Here is an 18,275-nt window from a genome sequence, read left to right as displayed (position 1 = left end):
GACAAGATTTTATCTTTTACCTTTTTAGATAAAATTAAGCACATAGTAAGTGCTTAACAAATACCAACATTATTATTATTACCCTGAGCATGTATGGCACTAGGATTTTATCTTTTTTCCTCAATTAATAATAATCATGGCACTCGATAAGCCCTTATTGTACGGCAAACACTGCGCTAATCGCTGGGGTAGGCGAACAGGTTGGACATAGTCCCTGTCCCACATGGGGCTCACAGTCCAGTCAATAATAATAATAATGTTGGTATTTGTTAAGCAAAAAATACGGAACGCGTCACGAATTTGCGTGTCCTCCTTGAGCGGGGGCCGTGCTAATCTTCTCTGTATCGTTCCGATTTTAGTATATGTGCTGCCGAAGCGAGCACGATGAATCTCCATTTTACAGATGAGGAAACTGAAGCACAGAGAAGTGAAGTGACCTGCGCCAAGACACACGGCAGACACATGGCAGAGCCGAGATTAGAACCCAGGTCCTCTGACTCCCAGGCCCGGGCTCTAGCCATTAGGCCACGCTGCTTCTCAACTATATTCCCCTGAACGCTTAATACAGTGCTCTCTGCTTACAGTAGATGTTCAATAAATATTAATAATTGATGGGCTGATGGACTTTTTTTAAAAGAAGGTATTTATTAAGCGCTTATTATGTAATAAGTATTATGTAATTGTATTTATTAAGTGCTTACTATGTGCCAGTCACTGTTCTAAGCACTGGGGGCAGATACAAATAAATCAGGTTGGACACAGTCCCTGTCCCAAACTGGGCTCGCACTCTTGATCCCCATTTTTTACAGATGAGGTAACTGAGGCCCAGAGAAGTGAAGTGACTTGTCCAAGGTCACACGGCAGATAAGTAACCTGAAGATAGCTACAAAAGCTGCTCCGCCAGCCTTCCCTTCATCAGGCTAAACTTCTCAACAACTTTCCCTTTCCCCTCGGGCCAATTTTCCAATTCTTTCCCCACGTTTTTTGCTTTTCCCTGCACCCAGCCTTCTCTTCTGTGCCCAAGGAGGCTCATGAGGTGACTGAATCTGGTAGATCGTCCCTCTTAAATCAGCAAGGGGGCCGTGCACTAATCCAGTAGGATGAGCGATCGTAGTAACGTCGTAGCTGTATGGATGGAGAGGAAGGGGAGGATTTTACCGATGTCGTGAAGGTGGGACCGACAGGATTTGGGGAGGGACGGGGGAGGAGGGGCAGGGGCGATTTTAGGGATCTCACGCCTGATGGTGTCGAATTTTTTAATAAAGGAGGTGGCCAGGTCCTTGGGGGCAAGGGATGGGTAGGGAGGGGGACAGAGGGCCTGAGGAAGTAGTTAAATGTCTGGAAGAACTGGCGAGGGTGATGGATGCGGGTGTCTATAAGGGCGGAGAAATAGTTTTGCCGGGCAGAGGAAAGGGCAGAGTTAAAGCAGGCGAGGATAAACCCAGAGCGGACAAAGCCAGCCCTATACGTAGATTTCCTCCGGCATCTCTCTGCGGTTCTAGAACCAGAGAGAAGGAGGAGGGCAGCGCAGGTGATCCAGGGCTGTGGGCGAGCCGTACGAGAGCGACGGAGAGACGGGAGAGCGAGTGAGTTGAGTTCAGTAGGGAGGGTGGGCCTTGAGGACGTCGATTTGGTCGTCAACTGTGGGTAGTTTGGGCTACGCGGGGCATGATGAGTTGAGAGAACTGGGTGGGGGTCTAAGGTCTCTGTGGGGGAATAGTATGGATTTATGGGGAGGAGGCGTGTGGGAGAAGAGGCAAGCGAGGAGGTTGTGGTCAGAGAGAGGGGTTTCGGAGTTGGTGAGGGGAGAGATCCTGCGGCGGTTAGAGACGAGATCGAGTGTGGGTCCAAGGTGTACTCATTCCTTCATTGAATCCTATTTATTGAGCGCTTGCCCTGTGCAAAGCACCGTACGAAGCGCTTGGGAGAGGACAATGCAACGACAAACAGGCACATTCCCTGCCCACAACTAGCTCGGGGTCTAGAGAACTTGAGAGAGTCTAAGTGCTTGGGAGAGTACAGTATTTAAACACTTAAACGCATTCCCTGCCCCCAGTGAGCTTCCGGAGCGAGGGGCATTCGGCCTGGGTGACTTGGCATAAGCAGCGTGGCTCAGTGGCAAGAGCCCGGGCTTGGGAGTCAGAGGTCATGGGTTCGAATCCCGGCTCCGCCGCTTGCCAGCGATGTGACTTTGGGCAAGTCACTTAACTTCTCTGGGCCTCAGTTACCTCATCTGTAAAATGGGGATTAAAACTGTGAGCCCCAAGTGGGACAACCCGATCACCTTGTATCCCCCCAGCGCTTAGAACAGTGCTTGGCACATAGTACGCGCTTAACAACTACCACATTATTATTATAAGCGTTTCTAGCGAGAGGTCAGAGCAAAAGTCCTCTTATTACATTATCTTGGAATCAACATCTCTCTTGGCTGCCACCGACGAACAAAAACACGTTCACGTTTCCAGGAGCCGCATTTCGAGCTCATCAAAGAGGCTTAAACTATTTTTCCAACGTTTTGGGTTCAGCAAAACCCAAACTCCGTCCTGCCAAGCCCCTATCCCTCGCGCTCCGAAAACCTTGTGGGTTGGAAGGGAAATCTGACCCAGGTGTTTTCGATTCCTTTAAATCTAACTCATCCAAATGGTGCTTTTGATGAGCTCGTGGATGTCGAAGAAGGACCGCCCGAGCCCTCCGAAGACAGAAGGCAAGCAGCGTGGCCTGATGGGAAAGGGCCCGGGCCTGGGTGTCGGAGGAGCCGGGTTCTAATCCCGGCTCTGCCCCTTGCTCGCTGTGAGATCTTGGGCAAGTCTCCTAACTTTCTCTGTGCCTCGGTTTTCTCAGCTGCAAAATGGGAATTAAATGCATGTTCTAACTCGTGCTAAGTCTGTGAGCTCCATGTGGGACGTCGACTGTGTCCAGCCTGATAAACGTGTATCTATCCCAATGATTAGAACAGTGAGCGCTTAACAAGCACCATAAAAATAAGATGGTTTTCGTTTCCACAGCAGGAAGTCTTTAGACTGTCTTTTAGTTAGTCTTTTAGACTGAGGGCCCGTCCTTTAGACTATGAGTCCGTGGTGGACGGGGATTCTCTCTATTTGTTGCTGAACTGTACTTCAGCAACAGTTGTCTCTATCTGTTGCCCAAGTGTCCATTCCAAATGCTTAGTACAATGCCCTGCACATAGTAAGCGCTCGATAAATACTACTGAATGAATGAATAACAGTAACAATAGTAAAGATAATAACTGTGGTAATTGTTATGTGCTTAATGTGTGCCAGGCACTTTACTTAGTGCTTAGTACAGTGCCCTGCACACACTAAGCGCTCGATAAATACAACCGAATGAATTAAAGTCACAATGGGCCAAGAGGGACTAGGTATCATGAGCTTGGCCCGCGGGGAGCCCAGAGGACTCTAGGTAAGGGTAGAAGCAACGAGGCCTAGCGTCTACAGCACAGGCCTGGGAGTCAGAAAGACCTGGCTCTCACCCCGGCTCCGCCGCTCATCTGCTGTGTGACCCTGGGCAAGTCGCTTCTCTTCTCTGGACCTCAGTTCCCTCATCTGTCTAATGGGAATGAAGACTATGAGCCCTCTGGAGGGACGAGGATTCTGTCCAAACTAATGCTCTCGTCTCTACCCCAGCACTTAGGACAGTTCCTGGTGTGCGGTGAGTCCTTAAAAATACCACAATTAGTATTAATATTAGTATATCAGTATTATTATTACTAAGCGTGGCCAGATCAGGTTGTTCAGTCACGAGTTGGCCAGGATATACTGTAAGCCTCTATCTTCCAGCATATTTGCTTCCCATCCGCTGGGAAGCTCTGGGAAGGCTCCCTCAGAGGCAAGACGTGTATTCCCTGCCCTAAGGGGTTTAAAATCGGAAAGGGGGAGAGAGAGGGCAGGCAGTCAGTCAGTCGCATTTATCGAACACTTTCTGTGTGCTCGTCCGTGTCCCGTCTCCGACCTGGAACGCCCTCCCTCCTCCAATCCGACGGACAATGACTCTCTCCCCCTTCGAAGCCTTACCGAAGGCCCACCTCCTCCAAGAAGCCTTCCCGGACTAAGCCCTCCTTTCCTCGACCTCCCGCTCCCTTCTGCGTCACCCTGCCTCGCTCCCTTTGTTCAGCCCCCTTCCCGGCCCACAGCGCTTATGACCAGATCTGTAATGAATTTGTTTCTATTTATGTCTGTCTCCCTCTCCAGCTCGGTGTGGGCAGGGAATGCGTCGACTTCTTGCTCTATCGTCCTCTCCCAAGCGTTGAGTCCAGTGCTCTGCACACCTTAAGTGCTCAATAAATACAAATGAATAACGTTGGTATTTATTAAGCACTTACTATGTGCGGAACACTGTTCTAAGCGCCCGGGTTGATACAGGGCCATCGGGTCGTCCCACGTGAGGCTCACAGTTAATCCCCATTTTACAGATGAGGTCACTGAGGCCCAGAGAAGTGAAGTGACTCGCCCACGGTCACACAGCTGACAAGCGGTGGAGCCGGAGGTCGAACCCATGACCTCTGACTCCGAAGCCCAGGCTCTTTCCACTGAGCCACGCGCCACACTAAGCACTTGGGAGAGTAAGGTATAACAATGCGACGGTCCCATTCCCTGACCACGAGCGGATTAGTCGATTAATCAAAGCGACCTCGGTTCTCGTCCCTCCTCTGCCACTGGTTTGCCGTGAGAACTCGATCAAATCCCCTCCCCTCTCTGAGCCTCAGTTTCCAATCTGAAAAATGGGGATCGGACCCCTGTCCACCCCACCTCTGAGTCTGCGACCCCTGTGTGGGACAGTTCCCGTTGATAACTGTGAGCCCGTCATCGGGCAGGGATTGCCTCTATCTGTTGCCGAATTGTCCATTCCAAATGCTTAGTACAGTGCTCTGCACGTAGTAAGCGCTCAATAAATACTATCGAATGAATGGATAACCATAATAATAAAGACAATACCGGTGGTGATTGTTATAATAATGTTGGTATTCGTTAAGCGCTTACTATGTGCCGAGCACTGTTCTAAGCGCTGGGGGAGATACAGGCTAATCAGGTTGTCCCACGTGGGGCTCACAGTTAATCCCCATTTTACAGATGAGGTAACTGAGGCATAGAGAAGTTAAGTGACTCGCCCACGGTCACACAGCTGACGAGTGGCAGAGCCGGGAATCGAACCCATGACCTCCGGCTCCCAAGCCCCGGCTCGTGCTTAATGTGTGCCAGGCACTTCACTAAGTGCTGGGGTGGGTCCAAGCAAATCGGGTTGGACACAGTCTCTGTCCCGTATGGGGCTCACGGTCTTAATCTCCATTTTCCAGACGAGGTAACTGAGGCACAGAGAAGTAAAGTGACTTGCCCAAGGTCCCATAGCAGACAAACGGCAGAGCCGGGATTGGAACTCACGATTTTACGACTCCCAGGCCCCGGCTCTTTCCGCCAGGCCGTGCCTCCGCTGTCCCATAGCTACCCTGATGCTTAAAAGGGCGCTTGGGCACAAGAGAGACACTTCGTAATTTCCTTACCGTTTAATTGATGGTATTTACCGGGTTCCCTCTCGGGGTGGCACCCGGAGAGTTTCCAGTGGTCCACCAGTCTCGGCTAAGGGAGGGAGAGTCGAGCCGAGGCCCGTCCGGCCCATCCCCAGCTCGGCCGGTGGCCGGCGAGCGGCGGGCCGTCGGCTACCGGTCGAAACTCCCCCGTGCCGGGCAGCGGCGGCCCGGGAGGGAGTCCAGGGAGGGGACTCGAGTCGACAGCGCGGAAGGCGGCGACGGTCAACCGCTTCTGGATTTTTCCCGGGAAAACTCCGCGGATCCACTACCGGAACGATGGCGGATGGACAGCGGGGCCTTCTGGAAGACGTGAGTCCGCGCTGTCGCTATGGGGCGGAAACGACTCCAAGGCGTAAGACAACACCTTTACCGGGTGCTCGTGCTTCCAACGGGCTCACGGTCCAGAGGGGGGAGATTGACGTTCATCTAGATTAATAAATGACAGATCTAGACCCGTAGTGCGCCGTGGGGATGGGAGAGAGGATGGATGAAGGAGAGAGTCAGGGCCGTGCAGAAGGGAGGGGGAGAAGAGGAGAGGAGGGTGCAGTCAGGGAAGGCTTCTTGGAGGAGGAGATGTGCATTTCACGTCACTTGTCTGGGCTTCAGTTGCCTCAGCTGCAAATTAGGGATTAAATCCATCTCGCTCCTACTTGGACTGGGAAGCAGCGTGGCTAGTGGAAAAGAGCCCGGGCTTGGGAGTCAGAGGTCATGAGTTCGAATCCCGGCTCGGCCACTCGTCAGCTGTGCGACGGTGGGCAAGTCACTTCGCTTCTCTGGGCCTCAGTTCCCTCATCGGCAAAATGGGGATGAATATCGTGAGCCTCACGTGGGACAACCCGATGGCCCTGTATCTACCCCAGCGCTTAGAACAGTGCTCTGCACGTAGTAAGCGCTTAACAAATACCAACGTTATTAGTCTGCGAGCCGCATGCGGGACAGGGATTGGGTCCAACCTGATTGATTAGCTTCTGTTCACTCATTCATTTGTTTATTCCTTCAGTTGCTTTTATTCATTCTTTCATTCGATAGCATTTATTGAGCTCTTACTATGTGCAGAGCACTGTACTAAGCGCTTGGAATGGACCAATCGGTAACAGAGACAGTCCCTGCCCTTTGACGGGCTCACGGTCTAATCGGGGGAGACGGACGGACGGGAACGATGGCAATAGAGTCGAGGGGAAGAACACCTCATTAAAACAATAGCGAATAAATAATGTTGGTATTTGTTAAGCGCTTACTCTGTGCAGAGCACTGTTCTAAGCACTGGGGTAGATACAGATTCATCAGGCTGTCCCACGTGAGGCTCACAGTTAATCCCCATTTTCCAGATGAGGCACAGAGAAGCGAGGTGACTCGCCCACGGTCACACGGCTGACAAGTGGCAGAGCGGGGATTCGAACCCATGACCTCTGACTCCCAAGCCGGGGCTCTTTCCACCCAGCCACGCTGCTTCTCTAGAATCGGGGTGATGTAGATCTCATTAAACAAAATAAATAGGGTGATGAAGATATTTTATTGAGCACTTACTGTGTGCAGAGCACTGGACTAAGCGCTTGGAACGTACAATTCGGCGACAGAGAGAGACGATCCCTGCCCAACGCCGGGCTCACGGTCTAGAAGGGGGAGACAGACAACGAAACAAGTAGAGAGGCAGCAATACCATCAAAATAGATGAATGGAATCGAAGATATCGACACATCATTAATAAAATAGAGTAATAAATAATATATACAAATAGGCACAAGTGCTGTGGGGAGGGGAAGGGGGTAGAGCAGAGGGAGGGAGTCGGGGGGATGGGGAGGGGAGGAGGAGCGGAGGGAAAGGAGAGGCTCGGTCGGCTTTTATTCATTCAGTAGTATTTATTGAGCGCTTACTATGTGCAGAGCACTGGACTAAGCGCTTGGTATGTTCAAATCGTTAACAGATAGAGACAATCCCCAGTGCTTAGAACAGGGCCTGGCACGTAGTAAGCAGAGAAGCAGCGTGGCCTAGTGGACAGAGCCCGGGCCCGGGAGTCAAAAGGACCTGGGTTCTAATCCCAGCTCCACCACTTGTCTGCTGGGTGACCTCGGGCAAGTCACTTCACTTCTCTGGGCCTCAGTTCCCTCATCCGTAAAATGGGGAGTGAGACTATGAGCCCATTGTGGGACAGGAACTGGGTCCAACCCGATTTGCTCGTATCCACCCCAGCGCTTAGTACAGTGCCTGGTATATAGTAAGGGTTTAACAAATACCACAGTCGTTATTATTATTATTATTATTATTATTATTCTGTGGGACAGGGATTGTGACCTACCCGATTAGCCTGTATCTATCCCAGCGCTTAGAACAGTGCCTGACCAATAGTAATCACTTAACAATACACTGCGCTTATTCGTATGTATTTTTATTACCCTTTTTATTTTATTAATGAGGTGTCCATCCCCTCGAGTCTATTCATCGTGATGATGTTGTCTTGTTTCTGTCCGTCCGTCTGCCCCGATTAGACCGCGAGCCCGTCACTGGGCGGGGACGGTCTCTATCTGGTGCCGACTTGTATATTCCAAGCGCTCAGTCCAGTGCTCTGCACAGAGTAAGCGCTCAATAAATACGACTGACAGTGAATGAAACGGCATTATCATCACCATTATTATCGTGTGCTTACCAAAGGCCGTAAAAAGAGAAAAAGGGATGGGACCAAGAGCGGAACGCCGAAAGGGATCTCCGCTAGCTAAAGCTCCTCGCACAACAGCCCGTTCTCACTCGTCAGTTTGAAACGCTCAGGAGCCGAAAGCAAGATCACCGCCACGAAGACGTATTTACCAATTTTAAAAGGTCTCGGCCTGTCAGAGCTGGTGTTAGATTCGGAATAACGCTTTTGTTACCAAGGTGACAAACACTTATAAATATAACACATCTTCTAATGTGCTTTTAACTTAGTATTTTTACGGCTTTTAAATCAGATACCATTAGCAAATATATTAGGTAATTTAGCTGAAAGACCATTTTCCACGAACACTTTTGGGTACAATCCCCGAGGTATTTCAGCAAATGTCTGTTGTGACAGTCTATTCTTGCTAGACTTCTAACGAGAGGGAGACACACAAAGTACATCTGGAAAAGATTAACATATATTACCGCGGCTTTTTGGGTATCGATGGCGGTAAAATGGATAAAGAGGAATTAAATCTGTTGGATCTGTGCTTCTGGGGGAAGCGGCGTGGCCTAATGGCAAGAGCCCGGGCTCGGGAGTCCGAGGACGTGGGTTCTAATCCCGGCTCCGCCACCTGTCTGCTGTGTGACCGTAGGCGAGACACTTAACTTCTCTGTGCCTCAGCGACCTCATCTGCAAAATGGGGATGAAGACAGGGAGCCCCACGTGAGACAACCTGATTACCTTGCATCTCACCCAGTGCTTAGAACAGTGCTTGGCGCATAGTAAGTACTTAACAAATACTGTTATTATTATTAAAATGGGGGTTAAAGACTGTGAGCCCCACGTGGGACAGGGACTGGACCCAAATTGATTAGCTTGTATCTACCCTAGCACTTCAAACAGTGCTTGGCACACAGTAAGTGCTTAACAGATACCATAATTCTTCTTCTTCTTCTTCTTATTAATGTCTCCATCACCTTCCCTGACGACCAGCCGACCTTTTTAGCCCATCGAAGCACAATCTATCAGTCAGTCGATGCTACCTGCTGAGCGCTTACCGTGTGCAGAGCACTGTACTAGGCGCTTGGAAGAGCAGAAGCGGCGCGGCTCAGGGGAAAGAGCCCGGGCTGGGGAGCCAGAGGTCATGGGTTCGAATGCCGGCTCTGCCACTGGGCGGCTGTGTGACTGTGGGCGAGTGACTTCACTTCTCTGGGCCTCAGTTCCCTCATCTGTAAAAAATGGGGATTAAGACCGTGAGCCCCACGTGGGACAACCTGATGACCCTGTTTCTCCCCCAGCGCTTAGGACAGTGCTCGGCACATAGTAAGCGCTTAACAGATACCAACATTATTATTATTAGAATACAACAGAGTTGGTAGACGGGTTCCCTGCCCGTAAGGAACTTACAGGAGAAGCAACGTGGCTTAAGCGGAAAGAGCCCGGGCTTGGGAGTCAGAGGCGGTGGGTTCGGATGCCGGCTCCGCCACTTGTCAGCTGGGTGACTTTGGGCAAGTCACTTCACCTCCCTGTGCCTCAGTTGCCTCATCTGTAAAATGGGGATGGAGACTGTGAGCCCCACGTGGGACAACCTGATCACCTTGTATCTACCCCAGGGTTTAGAACAGTGCTTGGCACATAGTAAATGCTTAACAAATACCATAATTATTATTATTATTATTATTATTACAGGCCAGAGGGAAAAGGTTAATATAATTACTTTCACTTGATCCACTCTCAAAGGGTCAGACTTCAGTGGTGTCTCTTAGAAATGTCGAAAGGACGGCTACAGGGAGAAAGGATTTCATAGGATCGTTTGCGGCTCGGGATGATACTGGGTCAATCGGTTAAGCGGTCACTGGGCGCACAGCACTGTACTAAGCGCTTGGGAGAGTCCAGTACAACAGACTTGGCAGACATTGACCCTGCCCTCAAGAAACTTACCCTCTAGATGGGGAGACTTCAAAATAAATGATCGACCGTCAGCTCGTTGTGGCCTGGGAAATCTGTTGTTTTGCAGCCTCGGTCGGTCATTCGTATCTACTGAGCGCTTATTGTGCGCAGAGCACTGCACTAAGCATTGGGGAGAGCGTTTGTCTGCTGTGTGACTTTGGGCAAGGCACTTCACTTCTCTGGGCCTCAGTCACCTCCTCTATAAAATGGGGACGGAGACTGTGAGCCCCACTTGGGACGGGGACCGTGTCTGACTTGATTTGCTTGTATCCACACCAGAGTTTAATACGGTGCCTGGCATATAGGAAGCGCTCAACAGATATTTTAGACCGTGAGCCCGTCGTCGGGCAGGGACGGTCTCTGTCTGTTGCCGAATTGTCCATTCCAACCGTTTAGTACAGTGCTCTGCACACAATAAGAGCTCAATGAATACGATTGAATGAAATACTATTATCATTATGACTACTACTATAACGTGGCTCAGTGGCAAGAGCCCAGGCTCGGGAGTCAGAGGTCGTGGGTTCTAATCCCGCCTCCGCCACTTGTCTGCTGTGTGACTTTGGGCCAATCACTTCACTTCTCTGGGCCTCAGTTACCTCATCTGTCAAGTGGGAATTAAAAGTGCGAGCCCCATATGGAACAACCTGATTATCCTGTACCTACCCCGCTGCTTAGAACGGTGCTTGGCACGTAGTAAGCGCTTAACAAATACCGTCACTATTCATTATTATTACTGTTGTTACTGAGCTACCATTCTACTAGAGAAGCAGTTTGGCTCAGGGGAAAGAGCCCGGGCTTAGGAGTCAGAGGTCATGGGTTCGAATGCCAGCTCCGCCGCCTGTCAGCTGTGTGACTTTGGGCAACTCACTTCACTTCTCGGTGCCTCAGTGACCTCGTCTGGAAAATGGGGATGAAGACTGCGAGCCTGACGTGGGGCAACCTGATTACCCTGTACCTACCCCAGCGCTTAGAACAGTACTTGGCACATACTAAGCGCTTAACAAATACCATTATTATTATTATTACTACTCCTACTCCAGCTACTACGAATATTGCTACTGTCAGTACTCTTCATTCATTCAGTAAGTCATATTTACGGAGTGCTTCCCGTGTGCAAAGCACTGTACTAAGCACTTGGGTGAGTCTGGTGCTCACTGTGGGCAGGAACTGTGTCTAGTTATTATTCTGTTGTACTCACCCAAACACTTAATACGGTGCTTTGCACCCGGTGAGCGCTCACTAAATCCGACTGAGTGAAATGAATACAATATTCATTCATTCAATAGTATTTATTGAGCGCTTACTATGCGCAGGGCACTGTACTAAGCGCTTGGAATGGACAATCGGGCAACAGATAGAGACCATCCCTGCCTAATGACGGGCTCACGGTCTAAATGGGGGAGACAGACGGCGGCGCAAAACAGAACAAGACAAAACAAGGCAACATCATCTAGATAAATAGAATCAAGGAGATATACACCTCATTAACAAAATAAATAGGGTAATAAATAATATATACAAATAAGCACAGTGCTGAGGGGAGGGGAAAGGGGAAGAGCAGAGGGCGGGAGGAGGGGAAGGGGAGGGGAGGATTGTTTTTATTGAACCCTCGCTGTGTGCAAAGCACTGAACTAAGTGCTTGCAGACACATTCCCTGCCCTCAACGAGTTTACAGTCTATAGAGGCAAATATTATTATAAAGAAATTACACTGGTATTGCTATTGCTAATAATAATGATGATGATGGCGGCATTTGTTAAGCGCTTACTATGTGCCAAGCACTGATCTCAGGGCTGGGGTAGATACGAGGTGTTCTCCCCTTGCCTCTCTTCCCCCTCTGAGCTCCCCTCCCCCCACTTCCCTCAGCTCTGCCCCCCTCCATTTCTCTCCCCACCCAGCGCCCTGTCCCCCACCCCACTTCCCTCTCCATCTCTCTCCTGAGCCTCGGATGGAAGATCTCCAAGACCGCAGGATCCCAGTCTAGCCCAGCCTGGCCCGGTCTGGCCCGGTCCCGCTGTCCGGCAACCCCCAGCCATCCTTCTATCTGCCCTCCTGCCCCCACCCGTCTGTCCCTGGACCCACCCAGTCTGCCCATCTGTTTGTGTCCACCCGGGAGGGCGAGCTGGTGAGCGCGGGTTTTACTCCCCTAAGCACTTACTTCAGCGCTCTGCACCTAGTAAGCGCTCAGTAAATACCCCTGATGATGAAGTAGGCCCGAGCCAGTGGCTCTGCGGAAATATGGCCATCCATCATCTCCCCTCTCTTCCCCCCCATCTTTCTCTCTCCTTCTCTCTTTCTCCATCTCCTTTCATCTTTCTTTGTCTCCCATAGCTCTGTGTCTCCCTCCAGCTCTGCCTCTGTCTCTCATCTCTGCATTTCCTCCGTCTCTCGACGTCTCTTTCTGCCTCGGTTCTCTGTGCCTCGCTCTCTGCTTCCCTCGACATCTCTGTCTCCCTTTTTCTCCCTCCGTGCGTCTCTTTGTCGCTGTCTCTATCTCTCTCCACCTCTCGCTGTCTCCGCGTCCCTCTGTCCCTTTCTCTCGCTCTGCCTTTGCCTCTGACTCTACGCCTCCATCTCTTTGCCTACTTCCCCCCTCGGTCTCTGTTCTGCCCCCCTTTTTCCGTATATCTCTCTGCTTATTTATCCCCGTCCCTGTTTCTTTTGTCTCCCTTTTGTCTGCACACCTCTCTGCCTCTGCTTCTGTCTCTCCGACTCCATCTCTTTGTCTTCCTCCATCTCTCTCTTGTCTCTAGTTTCCCTGACTCTGTGTCTCTGTCTCTCTTCCCGCCTCTCCGTCTCTTTCTCCGTCTCTGTCTCCGATCTCTCTTGTTGGGGTCTCTCTTCCTCCCCTCTTTTCCTCCCCTTCTTGTTTTCGGTTTTGTTCCCGCTGCAGAGCGGCCCCAGATCACCATGACAACCAGAAGAGGTGACAGCGAGGAGCCACCCCCCACCCCCAAACACAAACACCCCGAAGACAAGTCCCCCCGTGTCCCATGGTACCAACAGGTAGAAGACTACGTCCCTGGCCTCCACATCACATCCCCCTTCCTGACTAAGGAGACTTCCTGCCCCCCTCTTTTTTAAAAATGAATACTTGTTCGTCGCTTTGTAGATAATAATGAAAACAGGAGCGGTTTAAATTAAATCATTTTTTTCTGACTGGTAACGATGGTTGGCGGTTAACTATCTTCATCATTCTTAAAATGACTGATGAATCTGTCTTGCATCCTATTAGTTTATGTCGCAATCTGATAGCCGGCAGCTGAGAAGCAGCGTGGCCTCTAGTGGATAGAGTCCGGGCCCGAGAGTCAGAAGGATCCGGGTTCTAATCCTGGCTCGCCACAAGTCTGCCGTGTGACCTTGGGCAAGTCTCGCTTCCTCTGAGCCTCAGTTCCCTCACCTGGAAAATGGAGAATGAGACTGTGAGTCCCACTGGGGACAGGAACTCTGTCCAGCCTGATTATCTTGTACCTACCCCAAGCGCTTAGTTCACTGCCCGGCACATAGTAAACTCTTAACACATACCACAGTTATCATCATCATTATTATTATGTGCCAAGCACTGTTCCAAGCACGGGGTACATACAAGTTAATAATAATGTTGGTATCCGTCGAGCGCTTACTAGGTGCCGAGCACCGTTCTAAGCGCTGGGGGAGATACAGGGTCATCGGGTCGTCCCAAGTGGGGCTCGCATACTTTTAATCCCCATTTTACAGATGAGGGAACTGAGGCCCAGAGAAGCGAAGTGACTCGCCCACGGTCACCCAGCTGACGAGTGGCAGAGCCGGGAGTCGAACTCGTGACCTCTGACTCCGAAGCCCAGGCTCTTTCCGCTGAGCCACGCTGCTTCTCAGGTTGGACACAGTCCCTGTCCAACACGGGGCTCACAATCTTCAGTCCCATTTTACAGATGAGGGAACTGAGGTCCTGAAAAGCACTTGTCTAAAGCTCACACAGAAGACATGCGGTGGAGCTGGGATCAGAACCCAGGTCCTCCTGATTCCCAGGCCCGGGCTCTACCCACTAAGCCACGCTGCTTTCCTATGTCCTGACACTGTACTTGGGCAGTGTACTAAGCGCTTGGGGTAGGTACAAGATAATCAAGTTGGAGACAGTCCCACACTCTTATCCCCCTTTTACAGACGAGGGAACTGAGGCCCAGAGAAGTGAAGCGACTGGCCCGAGGCCACACAGCAGACAAGCGGCGGAACCGGGATCAGAACCCATGACCGTCTGACTTCCAGGCCTGTGCTCTATCCACTACCCCGTGGTACTTCCCAGCCCCAAAGCACATATGTACATGCCTCTAATATATTTATTTATACATCTATGACTGTCTGTCTCCCCCTCTAGACTGGGAGCTCGCTGTGGGTAGGGAATTTCATTCAATAGTATTTATTGAGCGCTTACTACGTGCAGAGCACTGTACTAAGCGCTTGGAATGGACAAATCGGTAACAGATAGAGACGGTCCCTGCCCTCTGAGGGGCGCGCAGTCTAATCGATGTGTCCGTCTTTGTATTGTAGTCTCCCAAGCGCTTAGTACAGTGCATTGCACACGGTAAGCTCTCAGTAAATAAATGAAATGAAGGAACTCAGCACTCATTCTGTCCAGTGCCAACCCGTCACCTGCCCTATCCAATGCCAGCACCCGCCTTGCCCAATATTAGCTTAGCCCCAACCCTCAAAAAAAAAAAAGTTGGTATCTGTTAAGCGCTTACTCTGTGCAGAGCACTGTTCTAAGCGCTGGGGTAGACACGGGGGAATCAGGTTGTCCCATGTGGGGTTCACAGTCTTAATCCCCATTTTACAGATGAGGGAACTGAGGCCCGGAGAAGTGAAGTGACTCACCCCCGGTCACACAGCTGACGAGTGGCCGAGCCGGGATTCGAACCCGTGACCTCTGACTCCAAAGCCCGTGCTCTTTCCGCTGAGCCACCCTACCCAATGCCAACGCCAACACCAACCAAGCACTATCCCCGCCCACTGCCAACCCGCTGCCAATCCTACCGACACCCACCCAGCGCCCACCTCGCCCATACCAACCCAGCAGCCGCCCTGACCAATACACACAATAATAATAATAATAACATTGGTATCTGTTAAGCGCTTACTAGGTGCCGAGCACCGTTCTAAGCGCTGGGGGAGATACAGGGTCATCGGGTCGTCCCAAGGGAGGCGCACAGTCTTAATCCCCATTTCACAGAGGAGGCAACTGAGGCACCGAGAAGTGAAGTGACTCGCCCACGGTCACACAGCTGACAGGTGGCGGAGCCGGGATTAGAACCCATGACCTCTGACTCCTAGGCCCGGGCTCTTTCCACTGAGCCACGCTGCCCATGCCACCGTAGTACCAGCTCTGCCCAGGATCGATGCTGTCTCATCCCCACCCAACGCCAGCGCCAAGCGCTCCGTAAAAATTATAATTCATCGATCGATCAATCAACGCCACCCCGGCACCCTTCCTGCCAACGCAGACGCCAACCCGACCCTGAGAAACGAAGAGGGCAGGACGCATTTCCTAACGGGCCGGAGCCGGGCGGACGGGATTCCGTCGTGTCTCGGAACTCCGTGTCGCCGACTCCTAGCCGACGGAGGGGGTGTCCAGTTTCCCTCCGCGGATGCCGGGGTCCCCGACAGAAAAGGCGCATTATTTCTGGTCGTCATTTTTTTAAAGTTTGACAAAGATCCCAATCACTGCAGATTAGGCTCGTGTAATAACTCAATCAATCAGCTTTCGACAATAGAAACATGCCATTTGGGTTCAAGAAAACCCACCCCCGGTTCATAGTTCTCCAGGAAATGTCTTTCATGCCCACATATTAAATTTAATCTGCCACCCTGTTTTATAAGACTTTGTATTCATCTGCTAAAGAAAAGATGCTTAATCTATATCATTCCGACTGAACAGCTTGCTTAGCAAAGCTGATAGGTAGGGGTTTGGAATATATTCACTGAATACTTATTTTGTATATTTACAAAAGAGGGAGATTTGAGGGAGTTACCCAAAGCAATACTCCTTTTCTGTCCCCCTGCTCTCCCATCGGTCTTCTTTTCATTCAGCAGATTTATCTGTCATGAAGAATTTAAGTTCCATATTTTCATCTGTCAGTTGTGAAAAGGCCTGTCAGCTGGGGCTTACGCTACCGTTCGCCAAAAGGCTTCCAGCCCGCGGTGACAATACAATCTTATAGTTGTGCTCCGAGACTCCGTAATCCCTACTTTCCTCCTCGCCGGGTCAGTTGTGATCAGGCTTAAGTTGCAGATTTCGGTTTTTTCCCCAGATTTTGCTGATAAATGCTATCAGCGGGAGGGAAATGAAACATGGCAGGTTTCAGCTCTGATTACGTAGACGGATGCTGCCGTGGGGTGCGAGGGGTGGGATAGAGCGGGGAGACCGGAGTCGGATTAGGGGACAGAGAGAGAGGGAGAGGGAGAGGGAGGGAGAGCCCGGGGTTGGATTATGGGACGGAGAGAGCAAAAGAGAGAGCGGGAGAGACCATATCTGGGGGAGGGTGACAGTTGGTGGTCGTGAGAGATAGGAGAGACCGTGGTTGCATTATGGATGGAGAGAGAGAGAGACCATGGTCATGTTAGCGGATGGAGAGAGATGATGCTCATGATACGGTAGAGAGAGATAGAGACAGACCATGGTTGCATTATGGGGTGGAGAGAGAGAGAGAGAGACCAGGGTCATATTAAGGGATGGAGAGAGATGATGCTCATGATACGGTAGAGAGAGATAGAGAGAGACCATGGTTGCATTCTGGGGCGGAGAGAGAGAGAGAGAGAGACCAGGGTCGTATCAGAGGATGGAGAGAGATGATGGTCATGATACGGTAGAGAGAGATAGAGAGAGAGACCATGGTTGCATTCTGGGGCGGAGAGAGAGAGAGAGAGACCGGGGTCATATCAGAGGATGGAGAGAGATGATGGTCATGATACGGTAGAGAGAGATAGAGAGAGAGAGACCATGGTTGCATTCTGGGGTGGAGAGAGAGACCATGGTCATATCAGGGGATGGAGAGAGATGATGGTCATGATACGGTGGAGAGAGATAGAGAGAGACCATGGTTGCATTCTGGGGTGGACAGAGAGAGAGACCATGGTCATATTAGGGGATGGAGAGAGATGATGGTCATGATATGGTAGACAGAGACAGAGAGAGACCACGGTTGCATTTCTAGACCGTGAGCCCACTGTTGCGTGGCCCAGTGGAAAGAGCCCGGGCTCGGGAGTCGGAGGTCATGGGTTCGAATTCCGGCTCGGCCACTTGTCGGCTGTGTGACTGTGGGCGAGTCACTTCACTTCTCTGGGCCTCAGTCACCTCATCTGTAAAATGGGGATAATGACTGTGAGCCCCACGTGGGACAACCTGATGACCCTGTATCTCCCCCAGCGCTTAGAACGGTGCTCTGCACATAGTAAGCGCTTAACAGATACCAAGATTATTATTATTATTGTTGGGTAGGGATTGTCTCTAGGTGTTGCCGAACTGTGCTTTCCGAGCGCTTAGTACAGCGCTCTGGACACAGTAAGCGCTCAATAAATACGACTGAACGAATGAATTATGGGGTGGAGAGAGAGAGAGAGAGAGATAATAATAATGATGGCATTTGTTAAGCGCTTACTATGTGCCCGGCACCGTTTTTAGCGCTGGAGTAGATACAGGGTAATCAGGTTGTCCCCCGTGAGGCTCACAGTTCATCCCCATCTTCCAGATGAGGCAGCTGAGGCTCAGAGAAGTGAAGTGACTTGCCCACAGTCACCCGGCTGCCAAGTGGCAGAGCCGAGATTCGAACCCATGACCTCTGACTCCCGAGCCCGGGCTCTTGCCACTGAGCCACGCTGCTTCTCTCATGAGAGAAGTCATGGTCCTAGTATGGGATGGAGAGAGAGGGAAAGTGAGGAAGACACTCACTTTGGACGGAGTAGCGATCATTCATTCGTTCATTCGCATTTATTGAGCCCTGACTGTGTGCAGAGCACTGTACTAACCGCTTGAGAGAGTCTAATTCAACACTGAACGGGCACATTCCCTGCCCACAATGAGCTTACAGTCTAGTGGCAGGGGGAGAGGCAGCGAGACAAATAAATAAAATGATCCATGTGGATATGAGGGGTGTGGGCGGGGAGACGGGGGAAGAG

General features: G+C 50.9%; 1 non-coding gene across 1 annotated transcript; it reads right to left on the bottom strand.

Annotated features, from left to right (window-relative positions):
* Positions 1-276: 276 nt before the first annotated feature.
* LOC114813961 lies at positions 277-383 on the bottom strand. The gene has a single exon (XR_003761705.1). It is a non-coding gene; the product is annotated as a U6 spliceosomal RNA (small nuclear RNA).
* Positions 384-18,275: the final 17,892 nt, after the last annotated feature.

The sequence above is a fragment of the Ornithorhynchus anatinus genome, chromosome 8, assembly GCF_004115215.2.
Source record: "Ornithorhynchus anatinus isolate Pmale09 chromosome 8, mOrnAna1.pri.v4, whole genome shotgun sequence".
NCBI lineage: Eukaryota > Metazoa > Chordata > Mammalia > Monotremata > Ornithorhynchidae > Ornithorhynchus > Ornithorhynchus anatinus.
This window is presented reverse-complemented; position numbering and strand designations above follow the sequence as displayed.